The following is a 23,902-nucleotide window of genomic DNA, read 5'->3' on the forward strand; positions in this document are numbered from 1 at the left end:
ATCCTGGCTGATGGCGAATCGACTGATGTCCTCAGGACGAAGACTGACACTGTATGCTGCCCCATTTGGATGGGTAACTATCTGATGATAAATTGTAATTGTCTGTTTGCCTTTTCTTTCTAGGTACCAACTGCTCTTTTGACAGAGGCCATAGTAAGATGTTTTCTAAATTCATGTTGCTAAATTGTTTTGCATGAAGCCCAACATGCTGATGCTAATTAGAGACTAGCTAAGGAGTTCCCTAATATCGGGTGCAAATAGACAAATGACTAAATCTTTGCTTTGTTAAATAATGTACTAATGATACTCTGCTAAAGTTTGATTCATGTTGACTTTGTGCTTTGTTCTAATGTTCATGTTCTTTGCATTGATAAAATCTTATTCCAGTTGCCATATTGTAGTTTTGTTGATGTACTTATTGGTATTGAGACTAATGAATATGCTTGTAGGTTGTAACTAATAGGGAATAAATATCCAAAATCTTACTAGATTTGTGTGGTTATTCAATGGCTGAAAGGTCATGGTGTGTTTCATTCTCATTAAATGTTATTGATTAGTTTGATTGATTAGGTATTGTGGATATTGATTAGATTATTGACCTATTGATTGAAATGCTAGATAGATATCTCGTTCTGGGAAGTCCCCAATCAGGGTCAAAAGGTTCATTGGCCTAAAATGAGCCCCCTTGAAAGTAAATTATCAAAGTTGGGATGTGTTATCAGTAGATGTCATCAATGAAAGCTATGTGAGCCAGCTCGTAGTTTAGTGACAAATAACGTTTTAACAAATGACTGATCATAGAATTTGCATATTCACTTTCAGAATTCTTATGAACTTTCTTTTTTTCTATGCCCTAAATATGCTGGGTTATGATGGTAATATTTATTATCAAGGTTCTGAGTTCACCTCCTTTATATTTTGTCAGAAGTCACACTAATATTGGTGGGTATTACCAGTCACTTGCTCATAGAAGTTACCTTCATTCAATATTTAGAACAGCTCTATTACTCTTTTCTTGAAGGTATTTGTTGTGACCTGGCATGGTCCACAGCACATGGTTGCCTGCCTCTCCACCTTTTATTGTTTAGGAGATGATGTTCTAGGGCCCCCTTCTGTGTCAGGAAGGGTTGTTTGGCAGAAGAATCCTGTGACCACCTTTTATGGTACTGCCCAATGGCACAACATGTGTGGGCTTTGGCGGAAGTATGGCTTTCTTCCCTGAATTCTGATGTGGTTTTGTCTAGAGAGGGTGTGATCTTTGGCCTGTTTGTTTCCAGCTCCCCATGTCAGAAGTATTGGATAGTGGTGAATTGCTTGAAGGATGCTTTGTGGAGGGCTAGAAATCTTCTACTTTTCAAAGGTGTTGATCTCTCCCCACAAGTGGTCTATGCTCTTGGTTGTTCTTTGGTCCACGATTACTTGTGTAAAATATATGTCTGAAGGGTAAGGTGCCTACCTATTTGGAATGGCGTTGGAGTGATCATAGGTGATGGATGGTTTATTTTTTGGTTTGGGCTGTTTTCTAACACAGGAGTTGCTGTGTTTCTTGGGATTGATCTTTGTTTTTTTCTTTTATCCCATTGCTTTTAAACATTCTTGCTTTTAGTTTCTTTTACTACTGAATGCATTAACATCTAGATGTTAACCTGGTGTTGGCCTTGGCACTGTGTGCGGGTTTTCACCTGGTCCAATGTCGTGCCACCTGAAACATGGATTGGCTAACATGTATTCTGTCTTTTAAGGGTTAAATAAAGGTTTTGAAACTTAAAAAAAAAAAAAAAAATTGTTGAAGCTGTGACTTTGAATCATGAGCAGGGCAGTAATCAGCATTTAGGACCAAGAGACAAACAAGGGCAGACAGCAGGAAAATCAGTTTGCATTGTGTGTGAAAAGGAAGGGAAGTGAGATTCTTGACAGCAAGTGAGCATGGGGATCAAAGGAGGCACGAATGCCAGAGTGAGAGAAGCAGTGGGATAGGAAAACAAGTGAGTGAATAAGCCAGAGAATGAGAGAAGTGGAATGGTAGGGATGAAGAATGAAAATGGGGAGCAACTGAGACACAGGACCTCAGTACGACTTCGGCGGTCTTTTCGTGAGACTGCGGAAGCCACATGTGCCAAAAGACTGCCAGTGCTGTCACAACTGATTTTGGAATTCTGCACGAAATCGGGTGGAATTCCGACACCAGTCGTGCTGGTGGTCAACGTTGAAGAGGTCGTTCCACTACCGGCACCCCCACGCCAAAAGGACGCTGCACGCCATATTATGACCCGTAATACAGCATGGCGGTACCCTGTGGTAGGGTGCTGCCGGCGGTGGAAGCGCCAACTTGTCCCCTCCCGACAACCTCCTCAACTGACGAGTTAAGTGGATCATCTGACAGGGGAGGGTGTGTGTGTGTGTGAGTGCATGTGTGAATGTTGCGAATGCGGGAGGAATAGAGGTGTTTGTGGGCGCGTGTGTGAGTGATTGTGGACGGGGTTTGTGTGTGTTTGTGGATTGGGGGTGCGTGTGTGTAAGTGGATTGAGGGTGAGGGGTGAATGCGTGTGTGCGGGTGTCAGCAATTGAGTGCGTGAGTACGATTGAGCAGATGGAAGGCGGAGTCCATGTATGCAGTGCAGGGGGAGCGGGGGGGTGAATGTATGTATGCGCTGGAGTAGAGGAAGAAGGGGTACTGAATGTATGTATGCGCTGGAGGGGGGAGGGGGAAGGGGGTGTAAATGTATGTATGCACTGGAGGGGAGGAGGAAGGGGGAGTTAATGTGTGTGAGTGCAGTGTTTGTGTGTGTATGTTAGTGTGAATGGGGGTGTATGACGCGAGTGCGTAGGTGAGTGGGGGTTTGTTTGTGTGGGAGTATGTGGTTGCATGTGTGCCAGTATGTGGACATGTGTGCGGGAGTATCTCGGCAATAGGAATGCAGATTCTTGTGACCAGGATACAAGACTGCCAACTTTTTCTGGCGGTGCGGCCCCCAGAAAATGCTGGTGGTATTCCACGTTGTAATACCATTAGCGGTAATAGGCTGTCCGCCAGGCCGGAGGTACTCACCTCCAGCCCGGCAGACCATGGAAAAGGAGTGAGATGGCGGAGTTTTGCGGTTTGGCTTAGGCCGGCCCGTCAGTGGTCAGACCGTCACCACAGCCCTGTCGGTTTTCGGACCGCCAGGGTCGTAATGAGCGCCAAAGTGTGCAGAGCTACTTGAAGCCCATCACCAACAGCTAATGGGAACACTAAGATGGCAATGTATCATTCCATGAAATGCCAGGGGCTTGACTGACAGCCCCATCAGTGCAATGGCAAGCTATCAAAACAGATAACATTGAATGGCTTAAGGGCCAGCAGAAAGACCTTCTCATCCATACCTTTTACCGCACTTGTTAAAGTAATCATGACATGAGGTCTCGAAGGAAGGTAAGGCTGTCTGTAGAGAGACATAGAGATGGAGTGGTGTGTTTTCTGGGGAACATCAAGACAAAACATGGTACACCATCAGAGAAAAAATAAGGGGCAGGAATCAAAAAGATTGTGCAGTGCAATGACATTTGTCCCTACACAAGGGATGCAATATTGCACGCTTCCTGAACAATGGTTCAAATACTGTTTCTATTGGGTCCTCACACAGTCCGGGTTCAACAGTTCCAACTCAATGTGTATTACATTGATAAGAATTAATTCGAAAAGATGCAACGTTTTCAAGCTAAGAATGTTCTAGAGATTCATAAAAAAAGAACACGTTTATTATTGGTTGTATAAAGCGCAACACGTTGCATGGGCCACTACAGTGCACCGGAACAGCACTGAGCATGAGCTTCTAATTGTTTCCTTTTAGTTGGAGAAGGGTATGTAGGTGGCACTGCCTGGTGCATATGCGTGTCAGAGCCACAACATATTTCATTCACTGTCCACAATTGCTAAATGCATTTCTGTTCAAATTCTGTTGACAGGTAAATATACTCATGCTTCCAAAACACACCAAAACAGTGTCAAATGTTTGCTACGAAGGTCATAATACTGTGGAATGCCAACCTCGTGTTTCTGGCATTCATTCAGGGTGTAATCACTGGTCATATCTGTCCTATTTAAGGAACGAACCACATACAAGAGTTAGATTGGCAGCAGAAGCAGGGAAGTAGACATAAAATAACACCATATTACAGCAAGAATGTTAAGGAGAATGACAATTGAACCTGTGACACGTTCTGTCAGCAAAATAAAGTGGTTCTTATTGTGATGGGGACTGGACATGTGCAACTTGCACTTGGCCAGTTTTGGGGCCTTAAATTTCATTTGAATTTTAAAAGAGATGCTCAAAAAAATGTCTGTGTCCTGCGTTGAAAGACTTTGCGATATCTGTTCTCCTCAGCCGTATCGAATGGTTGATGTTCTTAGAGGGTAAACATATTTTAAGACTTCAAAACACAGCTCGAGGATAGAAACTGTACTTCTTTGGAATGTTTGATGTTCATTACTCAGCGCAACTCTTTTGCATCTTTGGGGTACTTTAAGCAACATAAGCTGCCTTTTTCCACGCCCATTTGGTAGAGTGAAAGTCTGACTACCTGACAGGTTCTAGGAGAAACCTCTGTTCTGGCGGATTTGATACATATGCCTATCCCTGATATGGGAATATTGAAACAGAACCTTTCAATTACAGGTGTGGTATTCTTTGCGATTGCAGTTCCCAACAACGAATAATCAAGGCAGGTTTGTTTTTGCCATCTATTTTCTGCTGACTTCGCTCTTTAATGCATCGCTAGAGAGGTGGCAATGTGTTGGCGTATTTTAGTGTTCTGTGAAACAGACATATACATAATTATCATGGCGAAAAGACAATATGCACTTTTAGCTTTATTCTAGTGTGTTATTTTGAGTTCATATTAGCTGTGCTTTCTGTGCTAAAAACCTCAAGCATAACAGGAAAACTTCAGGAAAGAATGATTTATTATTTTATTTTTGATAGGTAGATAGTACCTGTCGGAAATCGTGTTACTGGTTGAAGGTGCGAACTCCTATGCAAGCAGCAATAACAGCCTCTGTCAGGATGAAACAGAAGTGAACCCAAAATTAGCCTGTGCTTAACCCTCTGGTAGCTTGGCACAAGGCAGTCTTTAATTTGAGGTTGTGAGTAAAGTATGGATGCAGCTCTTCAAACAGTTATAAAGTGAAAACACAAAAAAAAAAAAAACACCAATTTAGAAAATAGCGTAAACGTTTCTAAATGAATGGAGACAAAAACAACAAATATCCAACTAGTTGAAAGGGAGATCTGCAGTTTCGAAGTTTTAAGTAAAAATAGTGCCTAAAAGGACAAAGTACCAACTGTGATTATATGGTTGTTCTGGACCGGGACAATGTCACAATTTCAGGCCTACCACGAGGCAGCGTGGGCTGGCTACAGGGACCCGGTTAGGCCTGCTGACCAAATGTACTTTAAAACCTGGTTAGCAGAGCGTTGCAAGGGCCTACATAAAAAATATATCACTCAGCAATGGTTCTGAGGAGCTGTGGGGTGGTGATGCAGAGTCCTGTGTTGTTAAAGAGGATTCCGTTGACAAGGGGTTTGCAATGTGACGGACTGTGTTGAGAATGCGTCATACAGCAGTGGTTCTGAGGAGACTACGAGCTGCACTGCAATATTCATTTTCAAGCCTTTCTAAAGTTCAACATGATTAGTGCAGTATGTGTAGTGCAAATAGCTCTTAATACAGTCTCATAAGTACAGCCTTGAGAAGTAGTAGCAAACATATAGAGAATTAGAGTAAACCAGTATTTCATGTCTATAAAACATAATCGAATAGAGACCTTATTACACTTGGCCATCCTGTAATTGAATCATTCAGGGGAAACATTACATTAGTTTAAAACACCCACCGATACTGCAGCAGAACCCAAATAGATGTTTTAAAAAGATCATTCCTATCCCAGGGCCCTAATAGATATTCAAAAAGAATTCGAAAAATTGGTAAATGTTATTGCATATCATTTCATTTCAAGGAGATAGTACAAATGTATGAGCCTCCAAAGCAGATTGTACATTATATTTAATAAACGTAGGCCTTAAACAATGGGGATGAACATTCTGCAATCCAAGACACACAAATAATATGTGGTTAGGATCCTGAATATATAACTGGCACAGCTTACATCTTCTAACATTTTCCAGGATTTAGTCCTAAATGTCAGTAATCCCAGTAAGGAGAGAAAATCCTGTCTCAGCAATAGGGCCAACCTTCTATTCCATGGGGAAAATTCCATATTAGATAGAGCTGAGGTTTATTCCCCAGAGTGCTCTCATGCACCACCTGCAAATGCGGATTTGACTGGCTTAAGGCAAAATCTCTGGCCAAACTTATTTTTAACTCAGAGCCCTTTGTCAGGCTCATCAGAGCCGACTTCGTCATAAAATAACCTATTTTCAAATCAATCCCAAAGGTTTTATTAGCGCGCTCAAAAGACCTAAAGAATGCCCTGTGTTCTTTCAACCTGGAGAACATTTCAACCTTCAAGGCTGGCCTTAATGTTCCCTCCTCTCCACATAGAAGTGAATTGCCCCAACTCAGAACAGCAGCCAGGAAAAAGGCATAAGAGGATAATAAGCCAAACACCAGGCACATGGCATGAGGGGCACATCTAAAGAAAAATTCGACCTTCAATCACCTCAGTAATTCATATCTACCATTTCACACATTTTTCAGAAAGTGGGAGGGATTTTGGCTCTATAAACAGACATGCTCAAATGACATCTCACACCTATTTTGTAAACCTGTACAAGGCATTGGTCTGCGAGAGGGCCCTGCTCGCACAAGGCTTCATGTAATCTATATCCCATCCATTCTTGGAAACAACTTCCCAGAGATAGAGATACAAGTCCTTTATTTCAAGCTTATCAGTACCCAGATACCAATTAAAATTCCTCTTTAGTCTCAACTCGTTCTTACAAAAGATCAGGATTTTGATTTTGGACATAACAATCTAGAAAAAATTGGCTTCAGCATACTTTTTCACTGCGACAAGATGACGTTGCAAGCTAATAGCTGTTAATTCCATAATGGCTACATCATCAGGTAAAGTAAAGAGCCAATGGACATAGCGCCAATTCTGTGAGGATCACCCAACACTTGATTTAGGATGTCTGGAAATTCAAAGATAAATAAAGAAAACAAAAGGAGAGCCAACAAACAGCCTTGCTTGAGACCATTATGTGTTTTTACCTTAAGGGATAAACCCTGCGTCCCTTCCACCAGACATTGGCACCAGGTATCCATGTGTAACTCCATTATAAAACCCAGAAGGTTGTGCGGAACACCCAAAAGAAAAAGCTTCCTCCACAGGATTTGGCGATGAACTCTATAAAACGATGTAGAGAAATCAATAAACACTGTGTATAGTGGCATACCTTGAGGAAAGGAGTATTTTTCCACTAGCATTTGAGGGACCGCAATATTATCCAGTGTACTATGATTCCTCCAAAAACCAGCTTGTTCTGGGGGAATAATATTCTGATCTTGAGCCTACTGCTGTAAATGACTAAGTATGCTCTTGGCAAATAATTTTCCAGAAGCGTCCAGCAGATGTATGTATCTAAAGCTTGCTGGGGAGGATTTAGGACCCTTCTTACACAGTGGTATAATAACACTACCCTTCCATGATTGGGTTTTGTTTTCAGAACAGTAGCAATAATTAAATAATGGGGAAAGGAGTGATCCCCAGGCTTCAGCCTCCTTTTTAATAACTGCAATGGTAACCTCATCAGGCCACAAAATGCCAGAGCCTCTAGCATTCTTTATAAACCCCATTATCTCATTCTCAACGGGAGCACCATACACCAAGAGTGATACCTTATCCACACAAATAGTCTAACTCAACATTACTCACATACAACTGAAAAATATAATTCACCCAAGTATTTTCAGGATTAAAAATTGTCTATGCCTTCACTCTAGAGTCACAATATTCGGCAATCAGACATCCATACTTCTGGGAGTCTTTAGCACTTGCAGCCTCTCTTAGATTGATCCATTTTAAATCATGTTTCCTTCTACTTTCAAGAAGTTTGCCTCTGGTCCTCAACTGTTTAAGGCGGTCAGTTTCATTCTGTCTGCCTAAAGAGAACTGCAAATGCTGTTTTCACATTAATAAACTTATTTATGGATTTATTCTTTTAAATGAGGATTTGCACTGTTTCGGCAACCGAGAACCATTGGGTCTATAGCTGAATTTAAGGAACTCTTCCATATGGGACTCAAAAAAAAGTATAGGGTCATCACAAACAAGTCCTACTAGGTCGTCACAAACTCCCTTTATCTTAACATGTCTGGCAACTGTGTTCTTAGATGTCCAAAAGAAATGATTATTCAACTTATTCAAACCAATCAAACACAATTGAGGGTTCCCAGAGTCCCACTCCCAGAGAATAAAGGCCACTGATAAACCAACTAAACTATGATCACACATATAGGGTGGAAAAACAGTGAGTTTCTCACAAACCTGAAACATTTGGAAGGAGACTACCACATAATCAAGTAGAATCTGAGTCAAGAGAGCATTAACGATATATGAAGCAGCTTTACCAGCATAAGATCTCCCTTGATTATAATCAGGTCCAATTTTCCAAGAGCCTCCAGCAGAAGGAAACAATGCGTGTCCATTCTAATTTTATTCAGGAACATCTCCAGAATGGACCATATATCTCCTTTATCAACACTGGCAAAGATTGCAGAGGTGGAATCGGATACCTTGGCACTTAGTCCTCCCATGATTATAACCTGGGGACCATCTTCTATTATGCAGATATCATTAACAAAAGTAAAGAGTGAACTCACCAGAAAATCAAATGGTTTCCCACATGGAATATACATGTATGCTAATTAAAAGAAAGATGGACTGCTATTAACACCAAGGAAGTCCAAATTTAAATGTATACACAAATTTGAGGGATACATTTAGACTACATGATTCCAATTAACTGCGTTCTTGAGCAGAATAGCCAAGCTCCCCTCCTCCCTACTAGAAGGACCATGACCCCTTTCAGGATGCCTTGCTTTACAGGAGAATACAAAATAACCACTGCAATCAAACTCTGTACATGACAAAGTTTCTTGAAGGCACTTAATTAAGGTACTAAGGGCCAGATGTGGGAGTATGTCAATGTCTGGGAGAGTAAAATCTTCACCAATCTCTCCCTCTCAACAGCCAGCTGTAGCCACATCATCACTGATTGTATTTATCACAGATACTTCAGAAGCTGGAGCTGCACATGCCCCCCACAGTTGCCACCCTCCAGACGTAAACTTGAAAAGCAGCAGTCTTCCATGGAAGTCACTGAAGAGACAGTTTGAGGCAAATGAACTGAACCCTCCTGAGCACCTCCAACCATTGAAGACCCCTCAATGGGCCAAAGAGGAGGGTATAACCAACAGTGGTGAGACAATGAGACCACAACTAAAATCTTCAGTCACTGCTTCAGAGGCATTTTTAGGCAGTTTCCAGGAAATAATAGTAATAACTGGATGAAATTTAACAAGATGTTGCTGGGAGCCTCTAGCACCATCAGTAAATTTCCTTACTTTGTGGATATAGGAGGAAGAAATTACTTGCCCAGAGCGTAATTTCTTTAAAGTCATTGTATTGTCACACAGCCACCTTCAAAGCCCTCACTTACAAGTTTGACGTCTGCTGAACACACTGTAAACATAAAAACAGAGATAAGAGTGATAAAAAGTGAGCAAACAGTGGGCAGTGGATACATCCCAAATCCAGGCATACAAATAGCAGGCTATGGGTTAACAATAGATGAATATGTGTGCTGGAGGCAGGCTTTTCTCCAGGAGGCACAAGCCACACCAATATAATACAGGCCACCTCCATGCCACCAAGGGGGCCTGCAGCCAAATCTTCTACTGCACACAGTAGTAGGCCACTGGAGCACAAGATCACAATGCCCAGCTCGCCTCCTTCCTCAGTCTCCACTATCGCACCTTCTACCTTTCAGAGTAGGAGCAAAAATATGGTCTTATCTAGTTTGCATCCCTTCTTGAGACCTTTAGTGCTTAATAACTGGGTGTGCTTCCCTCCCCATTGGGTTGAAATTGAAGGTAGTCCTCCTTGACTACCTGTGAGGGGGGAGGGAGTAGAGGAGAGGGTGGTGGGGGCGGGAGCTCAACCTTCGCAGCAAGCCACACCCAAACCTAGATGGGCTGCTTCAGCAAGCAAGGGGTTCTACCAAGTACATTGGCACTAACCACTGCTCCCCCTCTACTGGCCATGCTCTCTCACCTTCCCTCAACTTCCTGCCTCCTGCAATCCCTGGCAGGTGACTTCTTCCCCTGGCAGCTGGTGATGTTGCGACGACACCCACTCACCTTTGAGGTCTTGCTTCTCAACTCTCACGTGTTTTATTCTGCGAGGCATTATGGCCACCAAAGCACCTCGCAGACTGGCCGGGGGATCTTCAAGGAATCTGTCTCCAGGCATGAAAGTACATGAAAATGCCAACTTTCTAGAAGTGACATTATTAGAATTGTGACTTAAAATCCAACTTTAACATTAGAGAGATTTTTACATTACAATTCTTTGGGCACCAAACTCAAACTTCTTACCTGCTCCCAATTGAAAGGTTTCACATATTAAAATATAACAAGTGAACCTAATGATATCCTATGGGAGAAGCAGGCCTTGCAGTAGTAAAAAAGTAATTTAAGAGTTTTTAACTACCAGAACATGTAAAAAGCAAAAGTACATGTGGAACTTTTAAAATACACTGCACCCTGCCGCATGGCTGCTTAGGGCCTACACTAGAGGTAACATATGCATTAAATAGGAAGGTTAAGGCCTATCAAAAGGTTTATTTTGCCAAGTCGAAATGGCAGTTTAAAACTGTACACACAGGCTGCAATAGCTAACTTGAGACATGTGTAAATGGCTACTCAAGTGGGTGGAACAATGAGTGGTGTAGTACCACTAGTAACAGTTAATTTACAGGTTCTGGATGTATGTATGTAGTAAAGTGGAGCATTATGTGGTGTGGAGGTTAGTCCTCAACATGTAATACTCTCTAGTAAATCCTTAGCTCAGTCCTGGTAGTGCTGGAAAGAGCAGTCAGGCTTTACTCAGAGGAACATGGGTTAAGCATTTCAGAGTACCAACATGGACAATAAGAAATTGACACAACTCAAAAGAAATCTGACACCATTTTATAAAACTAGATCCTATTGTTATCTTAATGTAGACACCAAAATAAACAGAATTGCATAGGTATAACCAGCGTTATGAATTTTAAAAACAAAATTATATTACACCAAAAAAGTAATTTAAACTTTACATTTAAGTGTATGGAGAAATACCAATGGTTGTAAAATCGTACTTAAAAAATGAGTTACATGGAACTCTTGTAGGGTTAAGGTTGTACAGTCACTAGGACCAGATCACAATAGTCAGTTCAAATTTATCTGGCCCATGGCGTCAGGGTGCAGAGTTGTCCTGGCTGTCCATGGTGCTGACTGGGGGGACTCGGGTTGGTGCTGATTTTACTGCTTACAGAACAATGATGGCAAAGGGGCGCAAAATCTCAGCTGGGGCTGGATTGCAGATGTCAGATGTAGGCTACCTGAGTGTGGTGGTTAGTTACTAGCCTGGCAACCAACAAGCCTTGGCAGCGGTGAAGGTGCAGAAAGGTTTGGGTGTGAGGTCCGGGGCAGCAACGTAGCAGCCTGAAACATTGGGCAGATGAAACTACAACTCCCAGAAGACACTGGACTACCAGGCTTTTGTCGACCCAATGGAGAGCCCGATGGCCAGTGAATCTTTGGATCCTGTGAGTGTTTTTACCTGCGGTTTCAGGGACCAGTGTCACTAGTCCGAGGGAGAATGAGGGTGCTTCTGGATTCCACAGGGTCATTCATGCAGTTGCCAGTCTGTTATCTCGGAGACAGAGTATCCCACTTTTTGCTTTGTCGCAGTGAGCAAAGTCTGGTTGTGGGTGATGATAAGACGTGAGGTTCTGGAGTCTGGTGTGTGGGGTGTCCCTTAAATCCTGAATTCAGGGGAATTAGTTTTGTGATGACTAGTGGCTAATGGGCAGCTAGCTCCTGCAGCTATTTCACCCCCTGAAGTGACCACATACAATGGGGTAGGGCACCTTTTGCTCCCCACAACCATCTATTCTCCCACTCCTAAGAGGGCAGAAATCAAAATTTAGTGCACAGACTGGGCTGCTCACCCTAGAGGTGTGGTTAGCCTACTGACAGTGTGCACTGTCCTTCATATCTAATTCCCTGCCTGACCACAAGCAAATCTGCCTGGCTGCAGGGAGAGGGATGATTCCTCCTTTGGGGGACAGCACAGATGGATATCAGGGGCGGTGAAGTCTTTGAAGCACACAACTCTGATGTGCCTATTCACTGGACCATCTGGGGGATGAAAGGTGTGACCTCCTTCCTGCCTTTGTCTCTGTCTCCTGGGAGTGTCCATTCTACTTGGCAGGAGGTTGGAACTCTGTCTTGGAGGCAGCAGGTGTGGGAAAAAGCAGGGGCTGACCAGCCCAAGCACAAAGAAAGTGTTCAAACAGGTGGGCAACCTCTAGTGTGCCACCTGGGTACATGCCAGCCACTCCTCTACACCAGTTTCATGTTGGGGAGAGAAAGCACGTTGTTTGACACCAACCTCAACCTATCTAGGTGGTACCATAATAGAGCTAGCAACCCGGCCTGCCTGGGCTTAAGTCCCATGTTATCCTATGAACTGGCCAGCACTTATAGTGTACTTTAATTGCCAAGACACTATAGAGACATATACGTTTGTGCTTACATGGTTGCACTTTCAATATATTGCACCCTGCCTCCTGGGATGCAGAGACCTTCCTTAGGAGTGTCTGACATATATGTAAGACCGTGCATGTGGCTGTGCCTCTCATGGTGAGGCCAAAGTGGAACCTGAGCAATTTGCACTGCTCTGACAGTCTGGAATAGCAGACCTGCCACCAGCAATTTGTGTGGGTCACCTATGGCGGCACAAATCTGTGTTGCAGCCCTGAGGATCACTTTACCACCTATGCCGTGGGTACTCTGGGTGCCATTTAGTATGGGCTTAATAGGGGGTAAAGTCCTTGCCAATCAGGGAATTACCAAGTTGAAAAATCCATTTTGGGGGGGAGCAGAAACACTGGGGCCTGGTTAGCAGGCTTCCAGTGCACTACGAGAGTCATACACATCACCGTTGGGACAAAAAGTGTGTGGGAGGGTGACCATACATAAAGATACACTTTCCTAAACTGTAGCCCCTCTTTACTGTGAACAAGTAAATTAAATATGTAAATTAGGTGTAAGTCGATGTTATTGTGTTTAATAATAAACATCTGCTATCCAGTGCCAACATACCCTTCAGGGTGAATGTGCTCCTAACAAATACACGTTATGTTATGTTTAAAGGAGTGATCACAAGCACTTTAGCACTGGTTAGCAGTGGTAAAGTGTGCCGAGTTTTAAGGCCAGTAACAGGAGGGTGGAAAGCAAAAAGTTGGGGGAAAACCATACCAAGGACGTCAAGAGCAACAGTATGGGTATGTCAGCTTTACTGTGACTAAAACAGGTTTCTGCTACATTCGGTAAAGATTGGATTTTTTGGTTTTATGACTGCTAAGGTCATATGTGGCCTCCTGCAGATTATAAAGTGGGCCTAAAATCACCTGACTATTATTCAACTCTTATTCCACATTTTTTCTATTCTGGGTATGCCGTTTGCAACCGGCTGTAAAATATGTTCCAAACCCATAAGGTCAATGATTTCCAGTGAGTAGTTTATTTGCCTAACGTGGTAAATGCAGAACAACTTGTGGTAACTGTGTTTCTTCTGGCAATACAGTCAATTACTGCACGGATGCGAAACTTGGTTTTGAATGCATAGGTTGACAGGACAAGTAACACATGAAGAAGAAAGTTGTGCTCCTCCCCTGACATTACAACAGAGCCACACTAGTCTTAAAAAGGGACACACCCTGAACTGGTTGGCTCCACCTGCAGTTTAAGTTGGGTGTGCTCACCAGAGGCCAGATCACCAGAAGCCAGATTCACAAAACATTTTTTCACATTGGTGTATTTTACTGAAAGAAATTCAGGAGCAAATAATACCTACTCAAAAAATATATTTATGAATGTGGACTTGCAACCCTGAAGAATTTATTTATTTTGCCACAGAGGCTCATATCACTGTCCCAAAATTCACATACTATTTAGGGCTTGCAGTATTCCTTTTCTCCGCTAGGTAGGCATGCAAATCATAGACAGTGTTTCTTTAGTTACTGTAAATGATGCCAGGACTTTGCAATGACCTGTAACATAGATGAACCATTTGTGGAATCTGCAGTTCAGAACCTTGTTGTTGAGATCTGTGTTTTGGATTCCATTTCTGACAGAATAGACATAGACCTTTATACTGTGTGCAGTTTCAAAATGTTTAGGGCCAAATTTACTAAGCCTTTGCATAGCCCTTCCATCACACAAGGCGACTCAAGGCAAAGAAAGGTCTTAAGTTAGATTTACTAAGCTTTGCAAAGTCACTTTCCCTGGCTCTGCGCAAATCGCTGCCTTGCGTCACTTTGTGTTGGGAAGGCATTCCATGTTTGGAGCATGGGTGTTCCCATACTTCCACCCATGGATTTTGGCACATTCCCAGATTTACAAAGACCTGGAAATGCGTTAATATGTTATGCCTTCTCAACAGAGGCATAACAAGAAGAAATATCTTTATTTCTCCTCCTTATTTACTCAATCAGCACTCAGTGTGTATGCTCAGGGGGAGAGCAGAAATGTATCATATCTTAGTAGATATGGCACATTCTTGCTCCATCCCTGTCACTCAGAGCAGCACAGCAAATTGTCTTTCTGCATTGTGTGATGTTTTGACAAATCTGCCCTCTACTCTTTCAAAACATCTGTGGGAAGAAAGGACATCACTTTTGTTTTGCTCTCCAATTTTTGTATGTCTGATTTTGTTTCTGTTAGGGCTCTGTGTACTTCACCACTGCAAACCAGTAGTGTATAGCACCTGAGACTTCTCCCTAAAAATACTCTGTGGATTGGGTGTAACTAATTGACGTATTTAACTTTCTTGCAAGGCCATGGGAGTTGCCACAGCCAATTTACCAGTGGCATGGGAATTAACTTTAAATATGTGGGTATTAACGCCATCCAACTATTTGGCAAATTATAAAGCTACCAAGATCATCTTTGTGTTTTGGCTGGGTTGCAGTTTAAAAGCACTGCATAGGCACAAATGGCTTTGCCACGTAGGAAAACATATTTGTATATATTATTTATAATTCAATTCTAATTCAAGTGCAAAGGGTTAAGTATCTGATATATAAAAGGTGGTACACTTCATATTTGAAATAGTGTGCCATCACAGTCACTAAGTATTCAAAAGTTACTTTAACAGGGTAGGTTATGTTAGATTCTCCACGAACAGGCCTACGTACATTTTGAATCCTTTATTTCTGTCATAACCTGGGAAAATATTGACAAGATGATTCAAAATAGTTTTTAAAATCTAATTTCACAATGAAACTAGATTTTCAATAACTTTAGTGGAAAAGTAACTTTATAAAAATATGTGTTGTGCTGCAATACCCAAAACTGACTTAGAACCAATTTCGCTAGTCATCACCAGGGACTCAATACACATTCCTGGCTGGAGTTAACAATCTTGCTATCCAGAAGACAATGGCTTGGGCCCTGGGCCCAGGAAGGTTTTGTCAAGAACTGGTCACTTAATAGGGATGTGAGACATAGGAGGGTCCAGAATGCCTGGCAGAACAAACACAATCTTCAAACTACGCTTTCTGACATAAAAGGCTAAATGAGGCAGACAGTGCCTGCTCCATCCATGCCAATGACTCTCTGATATTTTTTATTATAGTCTCAGAAAGATAAACAACAGCTCTAAGCCCTTACATCGATGGGACCTCAACTAGATAGTGGAGTGGTTGTGGGAGAGCCACGTATCCTTCAAAGGATGTGTTAGACATTTTATATTTAGAGCTTCTTGGAATTTTTACAAGTGAGAGTGCCAGCACAGGACAAGAAAATGGTTAGGAATGGGTGTAAAAATCTTCAGTCAGTGGTTAGTGAACAGGTTAAGACTGGCACTTCACCATCACCGCCATAGGACGTTTATCGACATGGGAAGATAGCATCTGAAGAAGAATACCCTGTTGAAAAAAAGATGACTCAAGGACTCCTAACTCCTGATGGCACCCAAAGACTGAAACTGCTCTCCAAGGGTTAAGTGGCAGGTCTCTTTTTTGCTTGCTTCAGGAACACAAAAAACAGAACACCTCAACTCAGAAAAGCCCAGCTGAACACTGAGGGCTGGTCCCTGCAGGGAACTGGTGGAGAGAGACAGTAGGGCATGGTGCTGGTGCACCCTACGCACTGCAACATTGCTGCCGGCTCTATTATGAGCCGGCATCAATGTTGTGACCTGTTTCCTGCTGGGCCAGCAGGCTTAAACTCTGTTTCCACCCACTGACCTAGGAGGAAACTCTTAATAGGGACCGCGGGAGGGGTCCGCAGGGGCATTAACCCGACTGCGAGACTTCGGCAGACGGCCTTTTCCTTCCACCGAAGTCTTAATGAGGGGCTAAGAGTCTAGTTTAATTTTTGATGGGTGGCCCACCGTTCTGCCATGCGGATGGAGTAGATTACTCCATCCCATTGGTGGAGGGACCACCGATTACATTTATAAATGACTGCAAAGCGGGCAGTCACATATAATGCTTTGCCAGGAACCAGAGTCACTGCCGTTCCTCTCACTGCATATTGCTGTTTGGTGCGGGCTGGGTCAGCATGATGCAACCCTGCACCAAACAGTTTTCATTTTTTTTTCAGAAAGAAAATCCTGAAACTGGATTTTCTTTTTGAAAAGAAAAAAAGTAATGCTTCATTCACCGTGGGAGTCATCCTCCAAGGAGGGGGAACATTATTTACTTTTTACTGTCCCTCACCGCCAGGGTTTGCCTGGCAGTGACGGACAGTAAAATAATTTCTACCCTGATTGGGTGCGCGGACATATACCCATTTCTCCAATGGCCCTTACTTTGTTGGTTGTCTGACAGCTTTGGCTATGGTAGTGACAGAATAGTCACAACTGTAGCTAAACCTAAGTTTCACTTGCAATTAAATCGGGTGGGTGGATGCTTATGTTGGTGGTGTGTCACTGTTACCAAAGAGTATACATACTGCCAACATAGAAATCAGGTCGTAAGTCATAAGGAACAAATTTCAACCACAAGGACCTGCCTTGTGAATCTGACCTCCTCTCTATCTTGGCTGGCCAGAAATCCTGCCTAGGTCCCAGTCAACCGCAAACTTTATATTTGTGCTGTAAGACATGGTGTTATTAGTTGTGAAAGGATTGGAGTCAGCAACCTTCTCCTTACTGGGAACTAAGTACCCTATTGTATTGCTTGACTGCCTCAGGGTAGTGAAGCAGAGCAGTCCAAGGCCTATTCAGGTTACCTGGAGTGGGATAGTAACTCCTGCTAGCTGATACAAAACAACAACACCCTATAAATTACTATCTAGTCAGCACGTTTTCTTATAAAAAGAAAAGTACTAATATTACATGTACATTACTAAATAATTTGCATTAAATTACAAATATGCACAGTCAGATAGAGGAAAACACCTTCAGTGACAACCTCGTAAGAAGTTACAACTCTAGTCCATCCCTAACCTATAGCCACAATAACCCTTACCTATACTGGATGCAATATCAAAATATAATGACGTGTCATTACCAATGAGACAGGACTACTAGGTTTGTCAGGGTTACATCACATTAGTAAAAGCTGCACCATGTTATAATTCCTCATTGCAACAGCAGTGAATTCAATGAGGGTATTGCCAGCATTAAAAACAGTTTTTTATAATTAGAGCTCCCAGTTTTCCATATTGATTTTAACAAATATATACGGGCAGAAAACAATGTGCTTACTGTCTGTATTTTTATTTTCACATGAAAAAAAATACAGAAAATTGTGCTTCTTGTGAGGGAATGTTCATGCTGTCCTCCAAGAATTCCAGGCTAACAGCTGAGCAGATGGAATGCATGGTAAGTTAAAAACAGCATGAGATTTCCTTAAATACAGGAACATGTTAAGATATATTTTGTGCATAATGCTAGTATTTATCTGTGTGTCTATGGTTTTGGAATATTGGCTGCTCAATTTGCTAAAACGTATCAGGCTTCACTGTGTGAGTGCATGTTTGTCAGTTAAATAAATGTGGAAATCTACCATTTACCACTCCATTTATTTTGAAAACACAAAATAACTATGAATAAATATCAATAAGATTGGCAAAAAATAAATATGGATAAACACTGATAGAAATGTTCAAAAAATAAATAACATAATACTGGGTGCCCTAATTATAATGTAAACTTTTCATTGCCAATCATTAACATTACCAATAAAGTATTATATTGAAGAACAGGTCTCAGAGTGTTTCTTTAATTTTTACTATGCTGCTACTAAAGCTTTAAGAAGAGTCAGCAGGAACCCCACACTCCCGAGCCCATCTGTAAAAACTCAATCTGCAGGAGGATTTTAACAACTCGTAAAACTTCTCCCAGGGTTAAGCATTTAAACTTTTTGGAGACTTAGGGTGATTTTTGTGAAACATTGGGAAGGGTGCTGCTGTTTAACACACTCTGTGGGATGTTAGTGATGCCCCTGCAGTACCACAGCAGGGAAATGTGCAAATTAGGAGCCCCTCATGTGGGTTATGGGACTATCCTTATGCAAAGGGTATGAATATGTAATGAGCGGCTTTCAGAAGCTCAGAATGCTCTTCTTTTCTTAATTTAAAAGACATGTTTGCAGCACACTTCTTCAGTTTCTTATTAGTGCCCCGATCCACCCAGGCCAACCAGTTGCATTTGTTGCTAGGAACTGCGGAGGCAGCCTCACCAGCCTCTACACTGGATAGTGGCAGGAGCCAACAACACTTTCTTCAGTTCCTCGCTTGAGTGGGAGAAAAACACCTGTCTTTGGCTTCTGCTGAATGGTGGGAGACACTGTGTCCTCTCCTGCCTCTGCTGAGTATGAGCAGGAGGCAGTGTGCTAATTCTCTCTGCACTCCAAACATGGGTATGAGGGGATGACCAACATGCCTGGCACTTGTTGTGTTTGTGTTGGGCCCGGGGTATAAGGTCCCCGGGGCCAAGTGTCAAGGAGACCAGATCCTCGGGGCTTGCGCATGTTCCCAACATGTCCACCTCTTGGCAGCTCCAAACTCCACTAGTTATATAGCACAGAGTTAAAGAATGGCCAAGTGGGGGAATGGGTTTTGGGTTGGGAACAGCGGGGAAGGAGACCTGTGAAAGCAAAAGTTAAACAACACAATTGCAATAAGTTTTGTTTCAAATAAACACTTATGCTGAAAAAATCAATGGCCTAAGGCTTCACTATAACTAGGCCTCAAGAATCTGGGTACCTGGAAATCAAGAAAAGTCATGCAAGGTTTTCTCATGAACATTCCAGAATTAGCATATTATATTTTGAACAATAAACTCTCTCCAAAATACTTGTTAGAACAATCTCTGCATTGTAGCAAGAATCAGAAAGCACATGTTTTTTTCTCTGCATGAATGAACTGTACAAATACCATGAATAACACTTCTATGTCACTCTTTGATTAAGAGTTTCTATACTCAAATGTTCAGGGAATATTATGAACTTGAATAAAAACTGTTTATCTAAGTTTCAATGTCTAGAAATGATCTGTATTTCAAAAGTTAAACACCAGGAAAGAATCGCACATTCTGTTGCCGATTCGAACATCTAGATTTACATGCAATGAGACGATCGCGCACAATGCCGATCTATGATTCAAGAGTTAAATGCAGGGAAAGAATCGCGCATACTGTTGGCGATTCAGAATTCACGATACAAATGTCCTGAAATGATCGCGCACACTGCCGATCTGAATGCCGAGAAATAAATGCCTGGAAGGAATTGCGCACACTGTTGCAGATTCAAATTTCACAGTATAAATGCCATGAAATGATCGCGCGCACTGCCGATCTGAATGCCAAGAAGTAAATGCCTGGAATGAATTGCGCACACTGTTGCCGATTCGGAATTCACGATTCAAAGGCCATGAAGTGATTGCGCACACTGCCGATCCGAATGCCAAGAAATAAATGCCTGGAAAGAATTGCTCACACTGTTGCCGATTCAGAATTCACAATGCAAATGCCACGAGATGATCGCGCACACTGCTGATCTGGATGCCAAGAAATGAATGCCTGGAATGAATTGCCCACACTGGTGCCAATTCGGAATTCACAATATAAATTCCATGAACTGATCGCGCACACTGCCGATCTGAATGTCAAGAAGTAAATGCCTGGAAAGAATCGCGCACACTGTTGCCGATTCGGAATTCACAATACAAATGCCATGAACTGATCGTGCACACTGCCGATCTGAATGCCAATAAGTAAATGCCATGAAAAGAATCGCAAACGCGATTTTAAGTTTAGGCCCAAAACTCGAGTGTCACTGGGAAACGGAGTCGGGGGCCTAACCCGAACTCCGCCTTACCGCCCTGCTTGAAGATCACCAGATAAGCAAGTGCAGGCCTGGAAATGAATGGATAGGCCTCCGGGACAGGAGCTCTAGAAAATGCTGCTGCTCTGCACCGGGACCTCTGAATAGTGAGCACGAGGAGCTGGGCTGGCTCCCTTATATAGAGCCAAGCCCCGCCCACGTGCCACACCCAACCATGCTGCAAGAAAGGCTTCTAGAATTCTTAGAATAAAGGACCACACCCTGTAGCCCTGCAAACAAACCTTGCAAATGAACCATGAATTACAAACAGCATTAATGACTTTTCAAGGTGAAAACTCTGCAATGCAAAAGGTTAACATACTGCATAGAAACACAATGCATGAAATATGCCTCTGCATAAGGACTGGGATTTTGCATTTACGTCGCCCGTAGAGCGCACACTGTCCTGATGTTGACAGTACTCCCCCCTCCCAAACGCGCTCTAGGGCCTAGTTTGTCTGGATGTAGGCGATGAAAACGCCTCACTAGTCGTGGAGCATGAGTATCAGATGCGGCGACCCATGAGTTGCTCTCGGGACCGTAACCTTTCCAGGATATTAAATGCCAGAGATTACGACCTCAAAATTTTGAATCCAGCACCTGTTTAACTTCGTACTCCAATTCTCCCTGTACTAGAACTGGAGCAGGTTGGGAGCGGACTTTTTGAACAGCTCTTTTCAAGAGTGAAGTATGAAATACTGGATGAATACGTAGTGACCTTGGTAACTGCAGTTTATAGGTCACTGGATTAATTTTTTGAAGAATCGTGTAAGGACCTATGAAGTTGGGATTAAACATATGCTTTTTCTTGAAGTCAATATGACATGTGGAAAGCCACACTCTATCACCTGGCTTATATTGGGGTCCTTCACAATGTTTCTTGTCATAGTGCTTTTTATACTTTTGTTTAGCTTTATCTAGGTGTTGCTGGATTTGTTTTTGGGTTTGACGGAGTTGTTGAATCGTCTCTGACACGGCTGGTGAAAGTGTACTTTCTTGTGGAATCGTGATTGGCAGGGTAGTAGGATGATAGCCAAACAGACCAAAAAAGGGGTTGACACCAATGGAAGTATGATACGAGTTATTATAGGCTAGTTCAGCTAACCAAAGCATTGATGTCCAAGATTGAAGTGCTTTTTCTTCATAAGCACATAGGTATTGATTCAATTTCTGATTTAATCACTCCGTTAGGCCATCCGTTTGAGGATGATGACTGGTAGACAGTGTAGAAGTGATTTGAAGTGTTTTGCACCACGTTTTCCAGAAGTTAGAGGCAAATTGTGATCCTCGATCGGAGAGAATCACTTTTGGTAATCCGTGATATCGGACCACTCGATTTAAAAGGATTATTGCCAGTTCACTGGAGGTGGGCAATTTCTTGCAAGCAATGAAATGTGCATATTTCATGAGACTATCTACCACCGCAAGGATTACTGAGTGATGTTGAACCATGGGTAGACCAGTAGTAAAATCTAATGAGATGTGCTCCCAAGGTCGAAGTGAAGTTGGGAGAGGATGTAACAAACCTCTTGGCTTTGAATGACTTGACTTGATGCAAGTACAAACTTCACAGTTAGCTACCATCTTTTTGACGTCTTTTATCAAAGTAGACCACCAAAAGTAGCGTTTAACTATTTCAAGAGTTTTAGGAAAACCTTGATGACCTGCCGTAGGTATAACATGCAACCAATGAAATACCAACTTACGCAACTTGGTAGTTGGAACAAATAAACGGGTATCATGGAAAGGTAGTCTTTGTTTGATTGATCTTTTGGGATCTGTTTGAGCCCATTTTTGCCATTTCTCAATGGTGAAGGAATTACGGATTTCTTCAAAAAAGTCTTCGGTTTTTATGATGCAAAGAACTTTATCTGGAGCAATGATAGAACTAGGAGACTGAATTGCGGGTAACATAGTAGAATCTTGAAGGGATAAAGCATCCACTTTGCGATTATCCTTTCCGGGTGGAACGTTACCACAAAATCAAACTCAGCAAAAAACACCATCCATCGGACTTGCTGAGGCGTCAAAAGTCTAGCTGAACTCATGAACTGGAGATTGTGGTGATCTGTATATACTGTGATAGTGTATTTGGCGCCTAGCAAATGGTGTCTCCATTCTTTGAAGGCATCACAGATTGTCAGAAGCTCTTTCTCAGCAATAACATAATTTTGTTCTGCTTCATTCAGCTTTCGAGACATGTAGGCTACAGGATGTAGTTGACCAGTATCTTTACTGCGTTGTGATAACACTGCGCCAATAGCTACATCTGAAGCATCGGCTTCTACTATGAATGAACGCTCAACGTCCGGATGAGTCAAGACTGGGGCATTGGAGAAAGCTTCCTTTTAGGTTGAAAAGGCTCTGTCAGCTTCAGGGGACCACACAAATGGTTCAGAAAGAATTGAAATGCTGCTGGAGCGTTACAAAGCCCAAAGGGGATGACTGTGTATTTAAACAGACCATATCGGGTTTTAAAGGCAGTTTTCCATTCATCGCCTTCTCCCATTCTGACCAAATGGTAAGCACCTCTTACGTCTAACTTAGTGTAGATTTTTTGCTTTTTTAACTTGATCCAACAAGACAGGAATCAGCGGCAATGGGTACTTGTTCTTGACTGTGATTTTGTTCAAACCTCTATAGTCTATGCAAGTTTGAAGATCCCCATTAGCCTTGGAGACAAAATAAAAAGAGGAGACACTGCAGGAGACTTGGAAGGACAAATAAATCCATTAGCTAGAAATTGATCCAAGTATTTTCTTAGGTGTTGATTTTCGTTTTCTGACAAGGTGTACACACGACAACTAGGGAGCATAGCACCAGGAGTTAGATCAATTTGACAGACATACGGTCTGTGAGGCGGCAAGGTTTCTGCTTCTCTTTCATCAAAAACATCTAGATAGGACGAGTACTGCCAGGGCAGCGTTACATCTTTTTCAGCAGCAGTTGCTACGTGAGCTTTGCAAGATTTTGTGACTCTTGATGTCTGGAGACATTTTTCATTACACGAGATGGGGAGAATACGATTTTCCGTTCTGACCAGTTGATTTCAGGGTTATGATAGCTTAACCATGGCAGCCCACGAATGATTCCATACTGAGGAGCATGGATGACGTCAAAGATGATTTTCTCTTCATGTTTGATATTCTGATCTCCCCCATTACAAGTCACTGACAAGGGGACAGTCTGCAGAGTCACTGGGCCTCCAGTTAAAAGTTTTCCATCTACGGCTTGTATGATTTCTGGGGTTTTCTTTTTGGTGCATGGGATCCCCCATGTTTGAACCAGTTGT

The sequence above is a fragment of the Pleurodeles waltl genome, chromosome 9 (assembly GCF_031143425.1).
Source record: "Pleurodeles waltl isolate 20211129_DDA chromosome 9, aPleWal1.hap1.20221129, whole genome shotgun sequence".
NCBI lineage: Eukaryota > Metazoa > Chordata > Amphibia > Caudata > Salamandridae > Pleurodeles > Pleurodeles waltl.